The 24,195-nt window shown below is 41.9% G+C and overlaps 1 protein-coding gene and 1 long non-coding RNA gene across 7 annotated transcripts in view; one reads left to right on the forward strand and one right to left on the reverse strand.

The window, feature by feature from the left end:
• Positions 1–24,195, forward strand: part of Bbs9 (Bardet-Biedl syndrome 9) — a 434,796-nt gene that overhangs the window by 274,833 nt on the left and 135,768 nt on the right. The window lies entirely within an intron of this gene.
• LOC147001977 (uncharacterized) lies at positions 17,610–23,941 on the reverse strand. 2 transcript variants are annotated; one of them, XR_015044517.1, is made up of 3 exons: positions 23,892–23,941; positions 21,256–21,431; positions 17,610–17,872 (listed from the first exon to the last, which is right to left on the reverse strand). It is a non-coding gene; the product is annotated as an uncharacterized LOC147001977 (long non-coding RNA). The 2 variants fall into 2 exon arrangements; XR_015044518.1 differs by having other exon boundaries at positions 17,610–17,889.

Genomic DNA, 24,195 nt, shown 5'->3' on the forward strand with positions numbered 1-24,195 from the left:
TTCAAGAAGGAAACATCACCAGTCATGACCCAATGTGGCTGCAGTCGCACCCGCCTGCTTACAATAGGAATCCGTGTGTTACAAAGAGGGTTCTGTGACTGTGCTGTGATCAGAATGGCCGAGACGCACAATAGCTGCTGTTTCTCTGAGCACTCACTGGGTGCCAGCAAGTGCACAATGCACTGCTGACATTATCATAAGCATTTTTAATAATCTACAGTGCAGATAGAAAATTTGATGTCTTTCCTTTCAATAATTTGGGACTTTAAAAAGCATTTTTTTTTTGTAAACACTTCCCTGTAAAATTTAGATTTTAGGAAGTAAATGGGAAAATATTAGTTAACTTCATGCAAGGGAAAATGATGGAATTGGGCACATGATAGAAACTCTCTCCACATTTCCCAAACTGTGGGCCAAGGAATAGTCCTCTGGGAGATATTAATAGGTGTTCTGTGAAAAGTGGGCTTTGAAACAGTGCATCATGTATCCTGCTGTGGGAGAGTCACTAAGCCAGATTGGACTTTCATGTATCCTGCTGTGCGAGAGTCACTAAGTCACATTGGACTTTCAAAGGCTCTGGGAAGTTCTGTTGTAAAGAAACACCAAAAAGTTACGCTGACTAGTGTTCTAGTTTATCTATATAGGGAACACTTTGTACTTATACTCGTGTGTGTGTGTGTGTATGTATGTGTGTGTGTCTTCATGCTCATTTGTGTGTGTGTGTGTGTGCCTATTGTAAGATGGAGCACAGTTTATGACATGTTGCTGGCACCAGAAGACAGGCTGGCTGGTTTCCTGCACGTTATGAGCAGAGACACTGACAACGTTTTTCCTAGACCACCTTTTCTAGAGCTATTGTGTGGCAAACAGCCTTGGATGGTAGAAACAGTGTCTCCTTGCAGGGAAAGAGGAGCATGTGTGACTCTGAGCCTCTTGGATCACCTGTTAGAAGGTGGGCCTAGGGGACTGGTGTGTGTGTTGCCTTTCTGGTGACTGTGGTTTTAAGCAGTCCAGTCCTTGCCTCTGATACAGGAGTCTTAAGTCTACCAGGCATCAGCAAATCGATGGTAGATGAATTTGTCCACAAATTCTGTGAAGTTATAGGCTCTTGCCAGTTTTCGACAGTGTCCTTGGAGATGAAGGAGTCATCTCTTCAGATCCTAGCTGCGCCTGACTGACTTAGGAGGGTGAGAGAGAGGCAGAGAGACTGGGAGGTAAGTAGTACCTCCTGTCCCAGGCACCTTCCATACATTCAGGAGGATCAAGTGTCCTTGTAAATTTGTTCTTTGAGCCACTCAGTTTCTGCGCCTGCCAGCTTCCCTAGTCAGCTTGCCCTCCTCCCTAGCTGTCTCTGTTGCCTTCCTTCCTTTTGTTTTATCTTTCCTGGTGTGAAGTAGTTCCTGTTTTTGTAGTGAGGAGCAAATGGTGATGAACCATGAGTGGAAAGCCCATAGCTTCAGGGAGAAGCAATTCTGGGCTCTAATTCTATACCTACAACCTGCTAGAACTTCCAGGCTTTTACGTGTAGTCACGCGTCTCTCACATTTATGTATGAAAACCCGAGGCTTCGTAAGGTGGTTTCCTTTTTTTTTTTTTTTTGGTATAAACACCCTCTGTATGTCTGGTACCTGTAGACATTCGCTACTATGCTAAGCATAGACTATTTTATTATTTAACTTTCATAGCCGCACTGAAATGGTTTTTAGTGTGTTCTTTTTGCCCAAGAGAGTCACAGTTCAGAGTTGGAAAATCTCCCCCAGATAATTAACAGATCTATAGTTTGAGTGTGTGTGTGTGTATGTATGTGTGTTTTCAATATTAGATTCCCATCATTTTATAGTGTTGATGGTGCCGGTCTTAGGTTAGGATGACCTTATAATCTAAGTAGGTACTCTAGAATGGAAAAAGGAAAACATTAAGAATCATCAGTTAAAACTCCACCAGGACAACAGCTATAAGTTCAGACTGTCCTGGAAGGATGTGGTTGCCTGCTGCATGCCTGAAACACTCACAGGAACACTTGGATAGACGGCAGCCGCGTTTGCACTACCCATGTTTGAAGTGTGTGGTTCTGGGCTATTATCTCCCGTTGAGTCAATATGTTGAACTCAAGTGGCTTTAAATATTTATTGTGCTTTTAAAGCTGTCTCATCGCTGGCCCCACCCCCGCCCCTGCCCCCTGGAGTTCCAGTAGAGATAAGTGGGTTACTGCACATCCTCCTCTCACACCTCTTTGTCTTGGGGGTTTCCAGAGTTTAGAGCAGTCCAAAGAAGAGAGTGTTTATGAATTTTTAAAGCAGACCAGGAGAGAATTATTTTCTCTCTTCCTCCATCCTCATAAACTGGGGAAGATGACTGACGTGGCCTTACAGGGTCCAGGGAAAATGAAACCGAGCAGAGAGTGGAACATAGCCAACACTGTGTCCTCTGTCCTCCCTTCTGCTGCCTACTGACAAGGGACATTTATGTCCCCGGACATCACTTTGCTGGGAGTGGTGGCACAGACAGAATAAACGTGCATAGACTTGTTATACCTACAGAAGTTTGCCTGTGCTTGGACAAGGCTGTTAATTAGCTCTACAGGGTATTGTAGTGGCCTCAGCTGATTTTTCATGTTGCCCTGTTTGTTAAGCATTTTGTTTGCTTCAGTGTTAGGCCGGTTTTGTAAACACCCTTAATCCACTTTTCCATAATGATATAATTTTTAAGATTGCATTCTATAAACTGACTCTGTAGCCAAATAGTGTACCTTTTGGAGAGTAACATTACATTTATAGTATGTTGAAGACGAGGAGCACTGGGAAAGGCTCACCGTTGCATAGGCCAGCATTGCCTGAATGCTGGAGTGGTTTTCTTCTTCCTTCTCCTTTGGGCGCCTCTATTATTTAGGCACATGCCGGAGCATCTCTGCAGGCACTGTACAGTAGTTACCTTTTTATAAAGTGCTGCCCTTGCTTGCAGGTAGATCCCTCGCCTTTCCTAGTTCTGTCTTGCGTTCCTCAGTAGTTTTTATCTGGGGCTGAAAGACTCAGCTAAGTCATTCATTATATTCTGAATCATCCAATCTCTGGCTCCCAACCATCATGTTCTGTTTTCTTTCTCACTGTTTTCATTTGAATGTTTATATCCTTTCTTCTTCTTTTTTATTCTGGAACACTGAAAGCATGCCAGGCTATGAATTGCCTACAAACCATACTCAAGTTCAGAGCTGTTGACTCGAGAGGCTGTTAGATACTTACTAGGACCTGTCATTGATTCTGAGATGTTGAACCTTGAGAGTTCTGTTATTCTAAAGAGGGGCTACTGATACTTACCTTTCCAGTTTTAAGAAGAAATAAATTTAACTAAAATTTTTTCTTTAAAAGTGATAATGCAGTTCATAGATGGTAATTAGATAGTTGATCAACACATGGCCATACTGGTTTTTTAAATGATTATTTTTTCATGAATAGTCTATACTTTATAAACTTGGAAGCTGGGTAGATGGCTCACTCAGTCAGGCACCTGTTACACAGGTGTGAGGTTCAGATCTGCAGCAGGTAAGAAGCTGGGCAGAGGCTGGAGGGATATGAGTCATCAGGTGAGTCTATGCTGTTCTTATAGAGGACCTGAGTTGGGCTCTCAGTACTCAGGATGGATGGCTTACAACTGCCTGTAACTCTAGCTGTAGGGGATCTGACACCCTTTTTTAGTCTCTGAGTGTTGTGGATGGGCCTGGTACTGTTTGTATTTTGATGCTAATTCTGCTCTCCTGGGAGGGGCTGAAGACAAGGAATAAGTCACATGCTCAAGTGACTTCTTGTGAACCAAGAATAAAGGAGCCAATCACTGGGGGAGTTGGAGGGACTTCCATGTTGGATGGATGAAGAGAGGAAGCAGGAGAGAATTAGGTCCTTTTGGACAGGGATAGTGTGAGGATAAGATGTAGCTATGAGTGTCTCTGGCTTATGGCAAATTCGCTTACAGGATGACATATGGTTTACAAGAGTAGGATTCAATATGTTGCTCCCAGAGCTTGAGTTACCATTGTTTCTGAACTTAGTTTGTGTGGTGCTTTTCTTCTCATGGCGACTCAGCTGGGTTCCAGAGAGAAAGGTATGGTGGCAAAGCGTGGGTTTGCCTGACGTGCATCACAAAGGCTGTGGGGGTATTGAAGCATGGGGCTAGTGTGGTAGTGACCTGCCAGTGGGAACCTAGCAAGCTGGGTGGGGAGATTGAGGAGTTCTGAATCAGAGTCTCCACAAGATAAAAACAGGTCAGCGATAAACTGCCAGTGCATGGCCAGCCAGGCCCCATGGAGCAGAGAGTTGCTGGTACCAGGCAAGCTTGTCAGCCATTTTTTAATATTTAGTATTTATGCAAAAATATCCCATCACAGGCAAACAAGCATATACATAATCTAAAATAAACCATTTTTTTTAGAAAGCTGGATTTATTATACAACTGAGATGTGGAAACAGGAGGCTTTCTGGGGCTTGCTAACTAGCTAGTATGGCTGAGTGGATGAATACAAGGCCAGTGAGAGACCCTGCCTCAAGGAATAGGGTAGAATGAGTGAAGCAGATATTATACACTGACCTCTCTAGCCTACACACACACACACACACACACACACACACACACACACACACACACACAGAGGCAGAATCTTTATCTGTAGACCAGGCTGGCTTTGATATTGAGATCCCCCTGCCTCAGACGCCAGAGTATTGGGATTCCAGGTACACAGTGCTGTTCATGGCATGTAATTTCAATTTTGATTTCCTGTTGACCTAGTAATTTTGTGGTGGCACTTGATTAAGTTCACTTTTTATGAAGAAAGATTTAAAAACTTACACTTTTCTTAAATTTTGCTTAATGTGCAAGCTGATGAGAACACATGGACTTTAAATTTCATGTAGGTAAATCCATCAGGAAAACGACAATTATGCCAAGGAGCTAGAATGCCAAAAGGATTGTACTCTCTTGACATTGCATTTCTCTGTTTGTGAGTTTCATTTTCTGAGCCCAGCTTGTACATAGGAGACCTGTCTGAGGAAGCTCTGAGCCACCATGAACCTGTGGCTAATTGGGAGAGAGCTCCTCGGCATGACATCAAGGTAAAAAATGAAACCAACCAAACAACAACAGGAACCAAAACAAAACTGGTGCACTGTAGGTCTTTCTTCCTGGTGTGCAGGGCATGGTATCCTCAGAGCTGGATAGACTAAGATAAGCACCATGTGTTTAGTAGGAATGACTCTGGTATACAATGGACTTAGCGCTGCTTTATCACTAGATGTCTTTTCTTAAGATTTGAAGGGACTTAGCACTAACAAAGAAGAGCAAATTGGAGCAGCACTTAACGGGGAGCCCGTCATAGTTTTGATCTCAAAATGATCACCAAGAGGAAAGAGCCATGGGAATACACTCTAGTCCGTTAAACATTTAGGTTATATTATTTTTCTTAAGTTACTCCAGAAATTACCCTTTTGCAGTGTGATTGCTGTGTAATGTGATTTTATATACCTTCTGTGAATAAGTCTAAAAGCTTCCTCAGAAGACCAGCCAGTGCCATTCACTCCAGGTATTCATTTTTTTGACTGCTAAACTCAAGTGTTAAGCCATGAGTATAGTGTTTTATCTCTTTGCCTTAGTGTTATCCCAGAAATAATTTAATAGAGATCAGATTAATCTATTTCACTATACCATGGAAGATGATCTGAACTGAAAATGGCATCACTTATAATTAGGTCTGTGAGGGAGCTGTCATGAGCATCCCCAAGCCAGGTCTCCTGATAGCATGCTTTTCTTGGTTCTAAAATACTCCTGTGTGGTATCATTTGTAGAACATTTGTGCTAAGAGTTTCCCTTGCAAGATTTTAGAGTCAAACAGCATATGCTGGTCTCTTTCTCCCTCATTCTCTCCCAAGGCTCTGATCTGTAACAGCTGTGCATGAGTAAGGAGACTTGCATGTACCTCGAGGCGCGTTTCATCAATCACCTAGCGGCTCCACCCAGAGTCTAGAAATGGAATCAGTTCCCCCACTGCCTCGCTAGGAGACCATTGACTGAGAGGTAGAGAGAACTCTGCCAAGTTTGCTTGCTTGTTTGTTTATTTTTCTCCAGCATAATTCATTTAATTTTGTACAAATTGCATTTTTTTTTTTTTTTTTTTTTTTTTTTTTTTTTTTTTTTTGGTTTTTCCAGACAGGGTTTCTCTGTATAGCCCTGGCTGTCCTGGAACTCACTTTGTAGACCAGGCTGGCCTTGAACTCAGAAATCCACCTGCCTCTGCCTCCCGAGTGCTGGGATTAAAGGCGTGCGCCACCACGCCCGGCTACAAATTGCATATGTTAATTAAACAGTTGAATTTTCTAGCCTCACGGATTTTGTTGAAGGGGACACAGTAGTTACATGGAAATGCATGTGTAGTCATCAGAAAGTTCCCGTCACCTGATCACCGTCTAGTGCCTTTCCCATGGCAGATCTTGGGATCCTGTTGGCAGACTTGTCCCAGCCCTCCCACACCCTGATGTTGTGGGGAGTAGGTGATGGCTGCATTTGAATGCCTGTGATTTTACTCTGGGCATTTGTTTTCCATCAGCGTGTAATGCGGTTCCATTGATTGGTGCAGTGATGTATTATTCATGTCGCTCTAGCTTTGGTCCATTAGTGCCATCAGCCTTAGTGTTCAGTCTGAAGAGATACAATTATGTCGAGAACTCTCCGTTTCAGCTTGTGCTGTTTGCATGCCTTTCACATTTATAGAAAAGATTTCTTATAGAGCAGATCTTTTAATTTTGTTGATGCCAACTGGAATTAAATTAGTTGATATGGGGTTGATATAAACATTATCCTTTAAGTAATTTCATACTTTATGAATAGCCAATGCACACAACTTAAAAAATTTGGCATGCACAAAATTTGGAATCATATGAGGAGGAAAATAAAATTACATGGAATTTTATCACCTTATTAATATGCTCAGCTTCTAGTCTTGTAAAAAATTTGGAGAAAGTTTATGTTATATCTATAGTTTAAATACAAATTTTAAGTATTATAGCACATATATGTTGCCATAGTACATTTTAAAATTAGATTTTTGATATATATATATATGATAATTGTTAATTTTCAAGCATCACTTATTTTCTTTTATTTAATGAGAATGTCATATATGAGTGCTCTATTTCCATAATTTCCACATTTCTTGTCCTTCTTCTATCTCTTTTTACACTGCCCTCATACTCCTCAAATTCATGGCTTCTTATCTTTGATTATAATTGTTACACACACTCACACACACACTCTATAAGCAGCACCTGCTGAGTTCATTTAGTGTTGCTCACGTTTCCATGCGTTCATGACTAACTCCTGGGAACTGGGATAACCTATAACCTACCAGGGAGTTCATCTCTAGGGAAGACTGTTTCTCCCTCTTCAGTAACTGTAGTTCCTGATAGCTAGCTCTTCATCAAGGAGTGGTATCTTATGAAATTTCTTCCCTCCACACTGGCATTATCATTGGCCTTGCCATTTCTCAGGTCCTATTCACACAGCCATAGAGTTGAGATTTCATGGCTGCAGCTTCCCTGTCATATACAGTAAACACTTTTTGGTTCTCTGGCTCTTACTATCTTTCTGGCCCATCTTCTACAATGTTCCTGGCCCTTAAGTGTAGGGATTCTATTATTGACTTATTAACTGAGGTTGGACACCCATAGTCAGTTCTCTGCCTTTTGACCAGCTGTAGAGTTATGTGATGGCTTCTGTTTGCAACAAAGGGTGAGAGTTACACTTATCTATAGGTATTTAGAATACAGTCAATTTATATAATGGTTTATGAAACTGGTTACTGTAGGTCTTTCTCTTGGGTCAGTGTCCTCACCAGCCTTGGATTTACAGTCCTAGGCATGAACTCCCTCCTACTGGATGAGCCTTAACTTTAATGAGGTGGTTGTTGGTCCCCCACGTATAAGTGCCATTATTGTGCTTTCTGGGACATTTGCCATTCAGTTCCTTGCTGTGGGTCACAGACTTTACAGCTGGGTAGGGCCACTGATGGCCTTCCTCTCCTGGCAGCTGCTTGCTCCTTCTGGTATTGGTACTGTGAGAGCCACTCCTCAGGGAGGAGGCTTCCAGGTCAAGTCCAGCTCCATTTCTCCAAGTCCCATGTCAGAAAACCTTCAGTTTTAGGGAGACAACCAATGGAAATGACAATAAATAGCCTTCACTGCTTTAGGGGTCTCTTGGATTCCTCTGATCAGCAACTCAAAAGAGATACCTAGGCCTGGCACTGGGAATTTTTTTTTTACACTCTATGGCATATATGCACATAAACACATAATACACACGTATACACATAAACATTATTTTTGATCATATTTATTATTGGTGTGTTTTATAAGTAATATTCATCTCTTTGTTTACATCTATGTCTGTATCCCTAATGATATCTTTAGGATTTAGTTCTAGAAATAACGTTATTAGACCAAACAATAGAGCACTTGAAAAGTTCATGCTGTATATTGTTAAACATCTTTCCAAACATTGAGCCAATATCTTCTATTTGGTTAAAAAAAAAACACTTTTCAGACTTTAGTTTATGTTGCTGTCATCATTTTTATTTTGATGTTGCGTGTATTTTCATTTCAATTATATATTTCAATGATATATTTTAATAGAGAAGTTAGGACACTGTTTTTCTGCTAAAAGTAATCAGAACACTTTGGGGAGCAGCCCCTAACAGCTGCTTGATGCTTAGGGACCATTTTATTTTAGCATGTAATTTTGACAGCTTAAATGGCTGGACTCTGCAGGCCTATGAATTAGGGATGGTACAGGTCTGATCATCCAGATAGGTAAGAGCTCTGCAGGTCTGACATGGGGAAGAGAGAGCTGCTTTCTGCTTTAGAAGCAATTACTGAGTTTTTTTTTTTTTAGCTCATTTGCAGAACTCTTTTATGATCTAGATATTTTATTTATAATCATGGCAAAATTAATTGAATGCTTAGTTAATGTAATCAAACAAGTAACATTTGAAATGGCATGTCTGTTTTTTACTTACTGGGTCTTAAGTAATGAAGTCTAAAACTGTGCAGTGATGGCTATGATGTAATGCAACTCACACTGAATGTAGTATTCAGCTCTGACCTTAAACGAGATCCAGAACATACCAAACTCAGAGGAAACATTTCAGTTACATCACCGCGACTCCATTACTTCCTTTCAACATTCTGTTATCGTTTGTGTTAAGGGAAAATCAAAGATTTTACCTCCCCTTGAGTGACTCTGTGAAACAAATAATGGTTTTTAATGTTGTGATTCCGCCAATTTGTTTGAACTATCGATTCATCTTTAGAAACGCTGCATGAGGCAAACGGTGACCTTCATTCTTCTGTCTTACTTGGTAGGAGCAGTGTCCTCATGGGATATAAAATGATCCCAAATCTTATAACAGTGGATACTGTCATCTGAAAGGTTGTTTGTCTTTCTTGAGATCCTGCATCTCTAGAATCGTATTGACACTGAGAGGGAGGAAACGTACCAGCGAGCAGAGCGCCTGTGATCATGTAACCACTCTACTCATCCAGAGGCAGGGAGACCTCCTGGGCCTGTGATAGGCTCTGATCCCGGTCTGCTCATCTGAGAGTGATGGATGGTGTTCTCTCAAGTTATTTATGGAGATATACACTTACAGAAGATCCTTAATAAATGTTCTTGTTTTGCCCTGGTGGAAGGTGAGGACTGGGCCAAGGACTTCACTGGAAGCAACCACGTCCATTAAGCATTCACCACTCAGAAAAGTGGTATCTTTACAAGGGTCTTTGCCTTTCCTTGCAATGCAGATGCATCAACAGAGACTGAACCAACCGCCCCGGGTTGTCTGTCGGTAACATCCTGTGTTTGCCATTGTTTGACTAATGTACAGGAATCACAAATGTTCTGTACAAAATAGCAGTCCATGTTCATTATGGAGACATTTTTCATAAAAATCACTAAATTGATTACAAGCAGATGAGGTGTGTTTTCTCCATATTCAGTATGGTTTGCCTGCTCAGAGCTGGGAGGATTATAGTGTATTAGGTTAGCAGTGCCAGCTGTTTGCTTTCTTCAGCCTTCGCAATTTGTTGACACACAGAGATTATGTAACGCTTTAAATGCAGCTTGAAGACACATGAGCCCTTGGCTCCCTAGAGATTGTTGTACTGAAGCTGGGGCCACTACCCTTTGGGTCCCCTGGGTGATGCGATTACAGTTTCCATCATCTACAGTCTTTCTGATGTTTAATTGAGCCTAGAGATGTGGGGCCCTATAGCAAAAATATGACATTGATATTGTTCTTCATATGAATTTGGGTCATATTTTATACTAAAAATTACTATAGTATTCTTGAAGATCCTTTCCAGTTAAGACTTAGTTTGCTGTGATTTATGATTGGAATAATAGTCTTTTTTCTTCGTTTGTCACTACACCGACTTTGAATCTTCTCACCACAGGATCAGTGTTCAGAAAGTTAGTTTTCTAAGAATTCCATATTTGACACTTTTAATTATATGATTCATAATTTCAAATTCTCATGCTGTAAATAGTGAAGAAAGGCATTTTTTTTTCAAATTCAAACCAATAGTGTCAGATTTGATGATATGTAAGACCTCTTTATTTGTGATGACTGCTCCACTAACTTTGAAGGAATCTACGCTGTCCTCACTGCTGCGGAAGCCTTGTGAGTTCCTCATCATCATAGTAGCACTCATACAGTTTTATTTGCATTATCTTATTACGTATCTGTTTTGTTTCCAAAGCTGTGAATTATTGAAAGGGAGTGTACCTATCTCTTTAATGATATCTATTAGTATGTGTCCCAATTGTTAGTAAGAAATGGATAAATGTTTTACAAGTTATCTTTACTGAGTTAAACATGTACTATAATACAACATGTTCAATGTATACACCACTAGTGGTCAGAGGTTATTTCTGTGTAATTTGTCACTATATCATGATTCTTCTTTTTTTTAACGTAAAAATGCTCAGCTTTATTAGTGAAAACATTTTCTCTCTAACAACTACAGTAAAATTCAAAAGCTCTGGAAGAGTTAAGAATTTTGTTTTATAAACTAGTATTGAGTTCTAAGACTGTAATAGACAAACTGTGACAGAGATAAATATATATGTATATATCCTACAGGATGAAGTCATTTTGGGAAGAACAAAAGAAGTGAAAGTCTTAAGATGAAGAAATGAAACTATTTGTATCAAATGTTGCCTCTATGAGAGAGAGAGAGAGAGAGAGAGAGAGAGAGAGAGAGAGAGAGTGTGCTAGAGCTCTCTAAGTCTGTTATCTCAGTCTGTTTTTCAGACAGATATACAGAAGCCATAGATCTAAAGCAGAGTGGATGTTAGCTGTGGATTCTCCTCAGGTCTTTAAGAGAGTTACTGTCTATTCTATAAAATGAAAACATTGTAGCTTCTATGTGGCATTTTAAAAATGGATACATCTTAACTATAAACTAAAAAGATAACTAAGCCATCCATATAACAACCATATGTACTGCAATATGGAAATATATTATACCATGACTTTTTTTTTTTACAATTTTTTATTAGATATTTTCTTCATTTACAATTCAAATGCTATCCCAAAAGTCCCTTATACCCTCCACCCACCCTGCTCTCTAACCCACCCACTCCCGCTTCCTGGCCCTGACATTCCCCTGTATGGGGGCATATAACCTTTGCAAGACCAAGGGCCTCTCCTCCCAATGATGGCCGACTAGGCCATATTCTGCGACATACGCAGCTAGAGACATGAGCTCTGGGGGTACTGGTTAGTTCATGTTATTGTTCCAACTATAGGGTTGCAGACCCCTTCAGCTCCTTGGGTACTTTCTCTAGCTCCTCTATTGGGAGCCATGTGTTCCATCCAATAGATGACTCTGAGCCTCCACTTCTGTATTTGCCAAGCACTGGCATAGCCTCACTAGAGTCAGCTATATCAGGGTCCTGTCAGCAAAATCTTGCTGACATATGCAATTGTGTCTGTGTTCGTATACCATGATTCTTTATCATGAATTTTTGATGGAAAGCTTTGTACATAAGTGAGAACATTTGTATATGATTCAAAACATTGGCTTAATAAAGGAAAAACATAGCCCACAGCAATCAAGCTGCTTTGCAATCTATCTCTATCCACCATAAGGTCTCTCTGCTTTGAAACCATCTCAGACATTTAAACTTTGTCTACAAGGATGGTCAGTGCCTGTCTAGTTCAAGTCTATTTCTCTTGAAGTAAGTTAGAGGCAGAGCAGGGCTCACTTTCTGTGAAAGTCCAGCCGGCTGACCTCCCTTCCCATGCACGTCTTCCAAGCAGTGACTGAAAACCATTCATCTGATGAACTCAAGCCCTGTCTCCCCTAACTGCAGAGCATTCGTACTGGACAGTCAGAAATGTCGGACTGTTAGAATTATTTCCAGTGTCTCTAGGAAAGTTAATTTTAGTTTCACATAAATTCTTTATCTGGAAAAATAGATTATCTATAGTCAAGAAGTGAGTGCTTCTTGGCCAGCAGTGCTCACATGTTTTTTTAGTGTGCCTTTAGACTTTTGTACTTGAACAAAGGAAACACTCAGAAACTACTTTTGTGGAATTGTATTAGGTCCTGAAATATATAAGTGATAAAGACACAAGTCCTCTTTAGCAATGTTCATCTATTGACAATAAGTATTAATGTTTATAAATATAATATACAAACACAAAAAGATGCTGTGGTGACTGCCACAATAAACATTTTGTATGGCTTTGTGTTTTCAAATAGCATACAAATAAACTAATTGATTATTTGAATATAAATTTATAATTGAATTCTAGTCCATACCATAAACAAAATTTTTTTAATTACCTACCTAAATGAGAGAAGCATAGCCTTTATAAAAACAAAGGCGAGCCTGTGTTAATAACCTTAGGGTGAGGAAAGACTTTTTAATTGAGTTATAGATAGAAGAAATAATGGAACAAAAATGTGATAAATTTGATTAAAGCAAAATATAATTTTTGTAAATTGAAAGAAACTGCAAGCAAATGAGACTGAGTTTCTATTTTTATTTCAAAGGAGTGTGACAGAGTGCTCATAGTCAGAGAGCCCCATCAGGAAAGTCAGGCGGCCAGGCGGCCAGGCGGTGGGCATGTATGGAAAGTCCTCAGAGAGAACATATAAATAGCCATAAACACCAAGCAGTGAGAAACATAAATTAGAACAACTAGTGGGACTCCATGTTCTAAGCATCAAACAATGAACGCAAAGAGGGGAAGCCTGGTAAAGTGGTTTCTTAGCCAGTCCAGAGCAGTGGGAGCCTCTGATAGGCTGCTCCTCACAGCCTAGCAGGGCTCAGGTCAGTGTGGGCCTGAAGAGCCATTAAAAGGAGCAGACATGGCTGCAGATGTGACCATATTCTCCAAAAGCACCATTTTGGAAGGAAACAAACCCAAACCCAGGATATTCATTTCCAAAGCAGGTCTGTTTCCTTTCCACTGCGTTCTCTCTGTGTTGACAGAGTCCATTCACTTGAGTACCCAGCTTCTGGTAGGTAGGAAGTTACAGGTGAGTCTTTCCTTCACCAGTAAATTAAGAATACCATTTGCAGGGCCTGAAGAGATGGCTCAGCAGTTAAGAGCACTGACTACTCCTCCAGAGATCCTGAGTTCAATTCCCAGCAACCACAAGGTGGCTCACAGCCATCTGTAATGGGATCTGATGCCCTCTTCTGGTGTGTCTGGAGATAGCAACAGTGTAATCACATACATAAAATAAATAAAAGATATATACCATTTTCCATGCCTACATCAAAGGCACCGAGGATTGATAGCAGTGTTGTATGTTACTTGCTGTGGTAATAGAAGAGGTAAATTTCCAGAACTTCGTTTTTATGTGGTTTTATTTATTCAAGTATGTAATAATAAAACAGAGTTGCACAAACTATTAATAATTGAAAAACACATTATAGATACAGTTCAGTAGCATTCCCCAAGACTAGATTTATCTGTGCTTCAGAATCAAGAAATGTAGCAGTTTTTTGTTAGTACATGTTTTGCTTGTGTAGTCTAAGACTAGAGCAACGAGCAGACCTAAAGCTAAAGGGTGAGAGTCATGGAGTCATTGAAGTGGGTGGAAACTGATTACGTATTAGCAATACTCATCACATTGTGCATATAGTGTGACAGGGTATAAGTTCTAACTTATCACACACACATACTCTAGAGAAGGACGGTCAGAAGAACACATGCCTTTAGAAAAGGAGAAAAAGGAATAAGGGAGTTTTCTAAAATCATTGGAGTAAACACTAAGATTGCATTTGTTGCATCCTGTAACAACAAAAAAAAGTATAAAGATGTTTATATGGAAAAACATGCTAGTATGAAAAAAATAGGCTCAGGGGTAATGAGGATTATAATACAAGGAGAAAGGATGGTAGAAAACAGTGGAAGGAAGAAGTGTCAAAGCAGTCAGTGTGGAGCTACCAGGAAGGTGCCCTATTGTATGCAAACAAGATCTTTCTTCCTCCCTCCCTCCCTCCTTCCCTCTCTTCCCCACCCATCCCTCTCCCTCTTTCTTTCCTTCCCTTTCCCTTTCCCTTTCCCTTTCCCTTTCCCTTTCCCTTTCCCTTTCCCTTTCCCTTTCCTTTTCCCTTTCCCTTTCCCTTTCCCTTTCCCTTTCCCTTTCTTTCTTTCTTTCTTTCTTTCTTTCTTTCTTTCTTTCTTTCTTTCTTTCTTTCTTTCTTCCCCTTTCTTCCCCCCTTCCTTCCTTTCTCTCTCTTCTTTCTTTTTTTCTTTTTAATCTGTGTATTTATTTATCTATTCCCAGGGCTTGGAGCATGCTAGATAAATGCTCTACTCTTGAGCTATAGCCCATCCCTTCCTCTCTCCCTCTCCCTCTCCCTCTCCCTCTCCCTCTCCCTCTCCCTCTCCCTCTCCCTCTCCCTCTCCCTCTCCCTCTCCCTCTCCCTCTCCCTCTCCCTCCCCCTCCCCCTCTCCCTCTCCCTCTCCCTCCCCCTCCCCCTCTCCCTCCCCCTCCCCCTCCCCCTCCCCCTCCCCCTCTCCCTCCCCCTCCCCCTCCCCCTCTCCCTCCCCTCCCCCTCCCCCTCTTCTTCTCTCTCCCTCTCTTTCTCACTCTCTCTCTCTCCCTTCCTTCCTTACTTTCTTTTTTTTCTTTCTTCCCCGTTCTTCCTCCCTTCCTTCCTTTCTCTCCTTTCTCTTTCTCTTTTTTCTCTATGTATTTATTTATCTATTTAGCCCAGGGCTTAGAGCATGCTAGATAAATGCTCTACTCTTGAGCTATAACCCCAGCCTTGGATATTGAGACAAGGATAAGCTTTAAATTGATAAAAAGAAGGAAAAGGCCTGGGAGGCTCTGGAGTCCCAGGCACCAGTGCGAGTGGGAACAATGTACATGTTGAGGCCACATTGATTTCAACAGTTTATGATGGAGAAACACTGCTTTCAGTGGCTCTGCTCATTGAAGTAACAATCGTAGTAGCAGCTTTTAGAAACGTAGTAATTACTCATTTAACTCTAATTTGAGCTATTACTGTATGAATCTTATACAGGTCTTTAGAATAATTTCCCGAGCTCGCATGCTGGTTATAGCAGTGTGGACTCTGACAGTCCACATTTGTGTTTACACCTCTTGTGCTGCCTTATCCAGTTTGTGTCCATGGGGCTGTGGCCCAGCCCAGCTGGACTAATGTGTACTCTGATGGCTTTTATTTCATCTCATACATTTTTTTATTTGCTTTCTAAGAAGCCATTATAAGGAGTTGGACTTATTTTCTTTGGAACGCAGATAATTTAAGGATGTGTTAGAAGAATTCCTTTAATAGGCTCTTTTAACTCAAAGATTCCCACCAATTGTAGGGATGTTTCCAGCATTCCACAGTTTATACTTATAATAAATTTTTGCATTCAGATAATGACTAAATCTTTGAACTCTCTGCGTGAAAGCTCTTGATACTAATTATGGTATTGGATTTCTCAAAGAGCAGGAAAAGATTAAGATAACAATAGCTTGCATAACTCAGACAGCAATATCAATGTTGTGAAAACAGCAATGTGGTTTGTGGTTTGTAAGCTATATGTAGACTATGTAGAATACACATTTAAAGTATGAACTTAAAGAGGAAGGATATCAAGAAAGCCATCAGTGACTATATTTGAAGCATTTTGGAACATTTGACTCAATTGTAAATCTGTAATATAGTAGTTTAGCAAACTAGTTTATAGTGTAATAGGTTGGTACACTAAATTATAATTGATGGAAATAAAAGGGACTCACTCCATTTTGCTTTGATAAATTATCAGGGTATGTAAATATCAGCAGACATAAGCAAAAACACTCCTGAGGAAAAGCTTTGAAGACTAGTAGAGTCTCTTAGAAATGTAGACATATTTGGTATTTTCTATGTCAATAGAGGAAAAATTAATGGAATTGGTTTTAAAGTTTTCACATATTTATACAATGCATTTTGATATTGTCCATTCCTTATCCCTTCCCTTCAACTTCTTGTAACCCCCCCCCCCCCCACACACACACACACTCTTTGCCCATTCCAATTTAGTGTCCTTCCCTCTTTTTGGTTACTAATCACCCTGTGAGTCCCATTAGTCCTGTTCCTGTGTGTGTGGATGTGGCAATATGCACTTGAGCATGGCTACCTACAAACAGCTACAACCCCAAAGGCAAGAGACTCTCTTTCCTCAGCAACCATCAACTACTAATAGTCCCTCCTTTCTGTTAGATTTCTGCCTAAGCTCTGCCCCACAGTTACCTGGCAACAGCCAGGTAGGCCTGACCTACTATAAAAGGGCCAGCTTTCCCCCTCCTCACTCTCGTGCTCCTCTCTTGCTCTCTTGCTCTTGCTCCATCCTCTCGTCCCTTCCCGCCCCCCCCCCCCCCACCTCTTCTCCCTCACCTCTCTCCAAGTACTCATGACTGGCTTCTAGTCCTCTACTTCTTGGCTTCTCTACTCTCTCTGTTTTTCTCAACCTCTACTACCCTCTTGACTCCCCTCCCCATGCCCTGAATATACTCTGTTCTATACCATCCTGTGGCTGGTCCCTCAGGGGGAAGGGATGTCTCAGCATGGCCAGCAGAGGCACTTCCTTCCCCCACACCTCACCACACCTCCATAGAACATATCCCTCTTTTCTTTATCTTTTTATAAACACAATACTTTCCCCTTTCAGCTGGGGTTTTGACTGACTTGAGCTTATATAGGTCTTAGGTACAACCATATCTGCAGATAACTGTGGGAAAACTCTGCCATAGGGTCAAAGTCTACCATGACCAGATAGCCTCGGGGCTCCAAGCATTATGGGGACTCACTTCATTAGTGGGGTTTTCTCCTCTGACCTTGTCTGGGAAATTTTAAGCTCACACATATGTCTCTACCTGAGGAATGCAAGGTAGCCTCAATTACTGTATAGGACCAATTTCCTTTCTCCTTACAAAACCTGTTCAGCCAGCAGCTGGGATTCCTGAAATGCTTCCCCATGCTAATGAGGAAGCCAATCACCTTTGCCCATCCTGGATGTCCTCCCCACCCCCACCCCCCCCAAAAAACTTTATAAGCCTTGAACAACCTTAAGTAAAGTTGATCTGCTTACTAACTGGAGGCAGACCCACAGGTAATCACAGTTGGTGTGAGCTGCCATGTGCAGTGGTCATGTCATAGCCTGAAGTCTGTATTTTGAAGTTCTCTTCTTTATATTCTGTTCATCCACTCTTCTGCGATTTTCCCTGAGCCTTGGCTGTGGAGAGGTTCATGTAGATGCTTCACCCACAGCTGAGCTCACCTGGGCTGAGCTGAGCTGAGCAGTCATGGTTATATCAACCATTACCTATAAAAAAAAGAGGCCTCTTGGCCAAAATTTAGAGCAACAAAATCTATAGCTACGAACACTAGTATTTATAAGACCATTTGACAGCATGATATTTAATATAACAATAGCAGACGGTTCACCACAGGCTGTGGTCTCCCTAGTCCTGGGCTTTTGGTCAGGGTTACTGTGCCAGGCATGAAAATTCCTCCTGTGCAGTGTTGCATACTGGAATTGGTTTTGATGACTGAATTGATCTTAGTCTACTCTCATGCCTTTGTATGGAAAGTGGGTGGATCATGTGGATTCCTATGAAATATCATGACTAGGTTGTAGTTGAAATGGAAGTATTATCAAGAGTTGTGAAGTTTATTTTTGTTTAAAAAAAGAACTTGTTTTTTTGTTTTTGTTGTTGTTGTTGTTTTCGAGACAGGGTTTCTCTGTATAGTCCTGACTGTCCTGGAACTCATTTTGTAGACCAGGATGACCTTGAACTCAGAAATCCACCTGCCTCTGCCTCCTGAGTGTTGGGATTAAAGGCATGTACCACCATGCCTGGCAGAACTTGTTTTAAGACCAATGAAATAAGTCAGTCTAACCGGTCATTAGAATCTTGATTTGATCCCAGAGGAAGAGAGGTGGAGAGAGGGCTTCTTCTCATATGTATGCTGGTTCTGCTGTAGATCTGTAAGATGTCAGCCTGCCTGACCTGGGCTTGTGCAGGTGCCATGATCCCTGTGCTCTGGGTCTGCTGTTTGCCAAGACCTCACTGTCACAGCAAACTCTCCACTGTCCCCCACTGTCTGTCCCTGCTTCCGATTTGTCTCCCAAGGATCAAATGCTGATTTTTACATATTGTCATGAACACAATATAGAACAATGATTTTATGCCCAGTGAGGTGTGAATGATCAGTGTGGTTATAAAGAACTTGTCACCTTACTTTGGAAGCCATGTTACATATGAACATGAACTTTCCAGGGAAACTGAAAATAATTTGTTGATTCTCCATCTTGACCTAAAAGGAGTCCTTGCTGGTCTGACATTCTGTTAGTGAGCATGGACCTTTTACCAAGCCCAAACTGATTCTGTGTGACCCTAGACAGCTCTGTGCCACCATGGATTAGAGGTTTACGACAGTCAAGTGAGCACCCAGAAAATCCATCAGGCAGATTTGGAAGTTCTGGACACAGAGAGCCAGGACTGCAGTCTTTGTTGAGTAGCTTACCAGAGAATGTCTCTAATTTAGAGGAGCTCTTTGAGTCGGCTGTCTGACCTCTGCAATGACCTTTGCCTTTACTGCCTCAGGTTTAAAGGAGAATTGCCTTCCTTCCCCTTCCCCCTGAGGCAGCCCTGACCAGAATGGTCGCTTTTCCTTTTGAGGAGGGATCCTGAGGTGCTCTGTGGGATGCCGGGGTGTGACCTTGCCTCTCCTCAGTTCTCTTGGAGCTGCAGACAGAGGTGGCCACCTATCTTGCTGTCTTTAGGGGACTCAGAGCAGTGCTTCTCCCAAATACTAAGCTCTTCTTCCCAGCTCCTAAAAGCCAGCAGGTCATTCTCTTCTGCTGCAAGACATCCTGTCTCATTTGTCAGTTTGGGAGAAGAATAATGCTGTTCTTCAGGGAGAGGAATGTGAAATAAGTTGCCTGAGCCTAGTCAAGTAGATAGTCTGATAATTTGAGATGTTATAGATTACTTTAAATTTTTTCTAATTTTCAACATATTTACTGTCAGGTCCAAAATCTGTCGGTTAGACAAAAGCCAACATTCCTCTGGGACTTGTGAAGCTGGTTCCCTTCTACCAAAGGAGCCATTTCCTTATCATTAGCAGAAAGGACAAGTGGCTCTGGGTGGTGCCTCTTAGCACACCAAGGGATGTGTTGGTCCCCAGGCTCCTCAGTCACACAGGTACCTGCCCCAGAGTCTACCCTGCCTTCTGGGCTTTTCACGCCCTGCTTAGAAGCTTCCCTTGCCCAGCTTCTCATTCTTCTTATAACCCTGCTGTTTCAGCCTTTCTCTCTCCCCTGCCTCTCTCTTTACCCTCTTGACCTCCCACCCCGATGCTGGGTCCAGCCTGCTGGCCATTTCAGTCTACTATTTTCTTTCTCTGCTCTGGACTCTTCCAGATGCCTCTGGCTATTGTCTCCCTCATTTCTACACTAAAATCCTTCCCCTCAACCATGCCGTGGAGTGGTCATGTCCTCACTTTGTACATTTAGCTGTTGTCTTCTGGAATTGATGCAATTAATAGCTTAATCAATCCATATAAAGTTGTACATTGCTAAAGTCTTTAACTGGAAATACAATAAACCCTTCAGTAAGGGTTAGTCATTACAGAGAGCTGATTTGCAACAGTTAAATGTCATATTACACTAAAGTGAGATATAAACACTCCATTGTAGCTTGCATGTCATTACAACACACAGATGTCTTGGCTCTAAGAGCACATGTATTAAATGAGTGCTGGCTTGGACATGTGCCAGGCTTGAGGCTTAGTGATCTCAAGTAAAAATCCCAGAATATCGCCTGTTGAGAGGTCAAGCTAACTGCTTTTAGTTGCGGGTGCTCCAGGCCATACCTTGGAGCCTATCTCTGATGGAGGGTAGAAGCCCCTTGAAGTCCATTCACTTCCAATATGCAGCAAGTTTTCTCAACAACTACAACAGTCTTAGCAATGTCAGAAGCTCTTGGAGAGGTAAATTCTTGGGGAAAAAAAAAGTCTTGCAGAAGATTCTACTTGTGGAAAATTGTGATTGGTTGTGTTGCTTCCTGTGTTTCCTATAGTAGTAAGTAGTGCAGAAGCAGAGAATATAGGGTGCCCCCCCAACCCCAGTGTGTGTGTGTGTGTGTGTGTGTGTGTGTGTGTGTGTGTGTGTGAATTTGGGGAGCCAGTTGAGCTGAATCCACACAAGCCCCTGCATCTTGCAGGAGAAAGTCCAAGACTTTTTTCAGGTTTTTAAATGACTGACTGACCCCTAAGTGCAAATATTAGTGGAGATTGACCTGTGCTAACATTCCTGGTGGGACTTTATATTTCAGTTAGCACTCTGAGAAGCTGTGTGGGTTTTGAGTGGTCTACCCCAATCCCATTATTTTTCATGTGCAGATTTACAGGATGTAACATTTTAAAGAAAACCATGTGTGTTACATTTATGTCAGAAGTGCTGATCTAACGTGGGAAGTGTCTGCTCAGTAAACCATGTGTATATTGATAATATAAAATTAAATTTGGTGAGACCCGACTGAGGAACTGATTCATGAAGAGTCTACAGTGCTCCCGTGCAACTAGAATGTTCTTTACTTGTTAATTGCTCATCATTTTGTTGAAATCTTTATACTCCACCGGAATTAGCCAGGGCTTTCTAAAGGGATTGACCAACTGAAGATGTATTAAAAGGTCACCTACCAGATTGGGCTGGGATAGTCCAACAGAGGTCTTCATACAGGAGAGGCTGAGAACCTGATAATCACTCAGTCCACCAAGCTGCAAGACTCAGCAGTCCAGATCTGGTGCTGACTTCCTGAAGATTCTTGAAGAGCTGCTGGTCTTAAGTCTGTGTTAGAAGCTCCTTAAAGCTGGTTCTGTTGGTGAAGTCAAAGAAGGAATGCAGTTATAGCTGCAGCAGAGTATATGACCTTGCCTGCAGGAGTGAAGGCAAACAGGCAAAAGCAAGGCTGCTGCTTCTATTTCCCTTGTATCTGCATCGCCACCAGGAAGTGCTGCTTACATTTAGGGTGGGATGCTCCGCTCAAATAATCTATCTAATCAAGGAAATCCCCCTCAGAGGTGCCTACTGCTTCACCTTTTACTTAATCATCTAAATTCCCCATCCAGTTAAGCTAACAGGGAAGATTAACATCGCACCATGTAAGTGATGTTAACGTAGTTTTGAGGCAGCTAATGTGTACTTTAGTATTGCTCTTTCAAGCAGTGTAAATGATGAAAGATTAAAACAAGGTTTTTTGATATGAGAACACAACCTCTAAAATATGGCTGTTTGAAATTAGAAGGAGCAACAACAAAATCCTCTGATCATAGAGACGTGGCCCAGGACCTTACGTGTCAGTAGAGGAGGCTTGGAAAGTCACAGTTTACTTGAGAACGTCTGTACTTCTGTCTTGGTTAACATCTTGATAGTAAATGTAAAATTTATACTTAGTTACTAATTCCATATTAAGCCAGTTTTCAGAAAAAGCTTGATGTTCCTTGTGGTGTTAGATGTCACGAGTATCCTCTTAGCTGATATAAAACTAAATTAACATGAAATATCAACCTATCCCTACTCTGTGTTGTGACCACAGCTGGCAAATGGCTGGTGGAAAACATCAAGAGTTTTATTTAAAGTCGGAAACTTGGTGTTTAGGCCAGAAGAGACAGAGGGGGATTGGATGAGAAAGTGCCTGCATTGCTGCCCTCAGTGTCCCCTGTTCCTTCTCTTTATCAAAAGATGGTACTGCACTATACAGGGCAGCCCTCCCTCCAGTGCTCCTGGGACGAATAAGGTCGCTTCCTCCTCTCCTGCTGTTAGACTGAGCCATTCCCTCTCTTCTCCCCTCTGCTGATGTAGACCGGTCTCGAGGCTGGATCTACTGTTGAGCCCCTCCGAGGCCTTCCAGCTGGCATCTGGACAGATCCTGAACATGTGGAGAACAGATTCAGACCTAGGTGACTGCTAGGCTCATTCCTCCCCAGACAGACTGAATGTGGCAAGTCCTGCTACCAGGAGGCTTAATGACTGCGGGCAGAGACAGGCAGGAAGCCATCCTCAGCGAGAAAGAAACCTGTGAACCAATAAGTCAGCAAAGAAGCACATTGCACAGCTGAGGGCCAGCATTCTCCACACAACCATCCAAAGACCTTGCGTTATTTTTAGGACCCTGTTTCTTACACTTTATCATAGAGGAAGAAACAAAAACAAAGATTGTTAAAGATGTGCAGGGAGAGACAGAGCAGAATATTCCACTATATTCCTGGCTGGCAGGCTTCTCCTCTCACTTTGGGGCCAAAGGCTGATATTACACGAGGCCAGAAACCCACTTAATTATTAGGGTTTCAGTAAGTGACAGCAGTAGGCACTTCACAAAGAAACAGACTTGGAAGAGGGTGGTGCTCTGGATAGACCCTGTGTCGCAGAGCACAGACCACCGTGGGAGCACCCATAGCGCCTACTGCATTACATCTGCACAGCAGATGATCTACATCTGCAGGGCCCATGGCTTGGACTGATGGAGAGTGCTCCCCTGGCATCTAGAGTGTTTTGCAGATGGAAATTTTAGATGTCGTTTGAATGTTAGAAGATTAGATATGTGTTAACATAAATATCTTAATTTCTCCTAAGATGTTTGGTGGTACTTTATAGAAGCTTGTCACTGGGCTATTCAGTGTGTATTTGCTATCTGTGGAGAAATGAGGTTGTGGAGTACTGACTGGATAAAGCTGATCTGGCAGATGTATTTACTAAGAATTTTGGTGATATTTAACCATTCAAGCTTTGGTTTTTTATTTTTCTGGGTATTGTAGGTTATTTGGGGGTAGTTAAAGAACCAGAACAGGTTTTTTTTTTTTTTTTCAGAGCCAAACAGGGATGCATTATTCAGAGACTGCTGGTGTCTACCTTGTGTCCATTTTCCTTAATATAAGAATTCTGTTTTATCTGGCTGGTGCAGGATGTGTAGGCAGACACACAATTTTATTAGTGCCTAGTGGGGTTGTTGTTGTTTTAGTTTGGAGTGGACAGACTGCAGTTACGGCTGGTGAGTCGAGAGCAGGAAACTCAGTCCCTCACCACCTGGCTGCCAGGTTCCTAGCTTCAGCCTGCTGTTGGGAGAGTTCTAGGTCCCAGCTCCGTGCAGACCTCTGAGTATTTCCCCAGATCAGGCATCTCTTCCGGTGTGCCCGACCTTGGTTGTTATCTTTAACTATCTGTGGTGCCATCTGTAACCTGAGGCATCTCCTGTCTGCACCACTGTCTACCTTAAGAGGCTCCAATCTCTCCTTTGCTCTTAAGAAGGCAGGGGCTTTGAATTCTGATGGTCACTTACCTCCACCCCGCGGATCCCTGCTCTGTAGTGTGAGCTCTGGAGGATCCTCCGCATTGTTCCTTAGCAACAGCCTCATTGCCACTCTTGCAGAGTGCTCAGAGCTACTGCCAGTGTTACTTTTTTTTAAGTTCTGTTTTTATAGTTTCTATCCTAATGGCCATTTTCATGGGCATGGCTTAGATATGCATTCCCTGAGAATTCAAATAGCCGTCAGGTTTTCATATACTCGTTGGCCCCATGAGCTGTACTCATTTGGAGAATCTTCTATTCAGTTATTTGTCTCTTTGATTTAAGTGAGTTTGTA

This window comes from Mus caroli, unplaced genomic scaffold (assembly GCF_978045245.1).
Source record: "Mus caroli unplaced genomic scaffold, Mus_caroli_1 scaffold_11, whole genome shotgun sequence".
Classification (NCBI taxonomy): domain Eukaryota; kingdom Metazoa; phylum Chordata; class Mammalia; order Rodentia; family Muridae; genus Mus; species Mus caroli.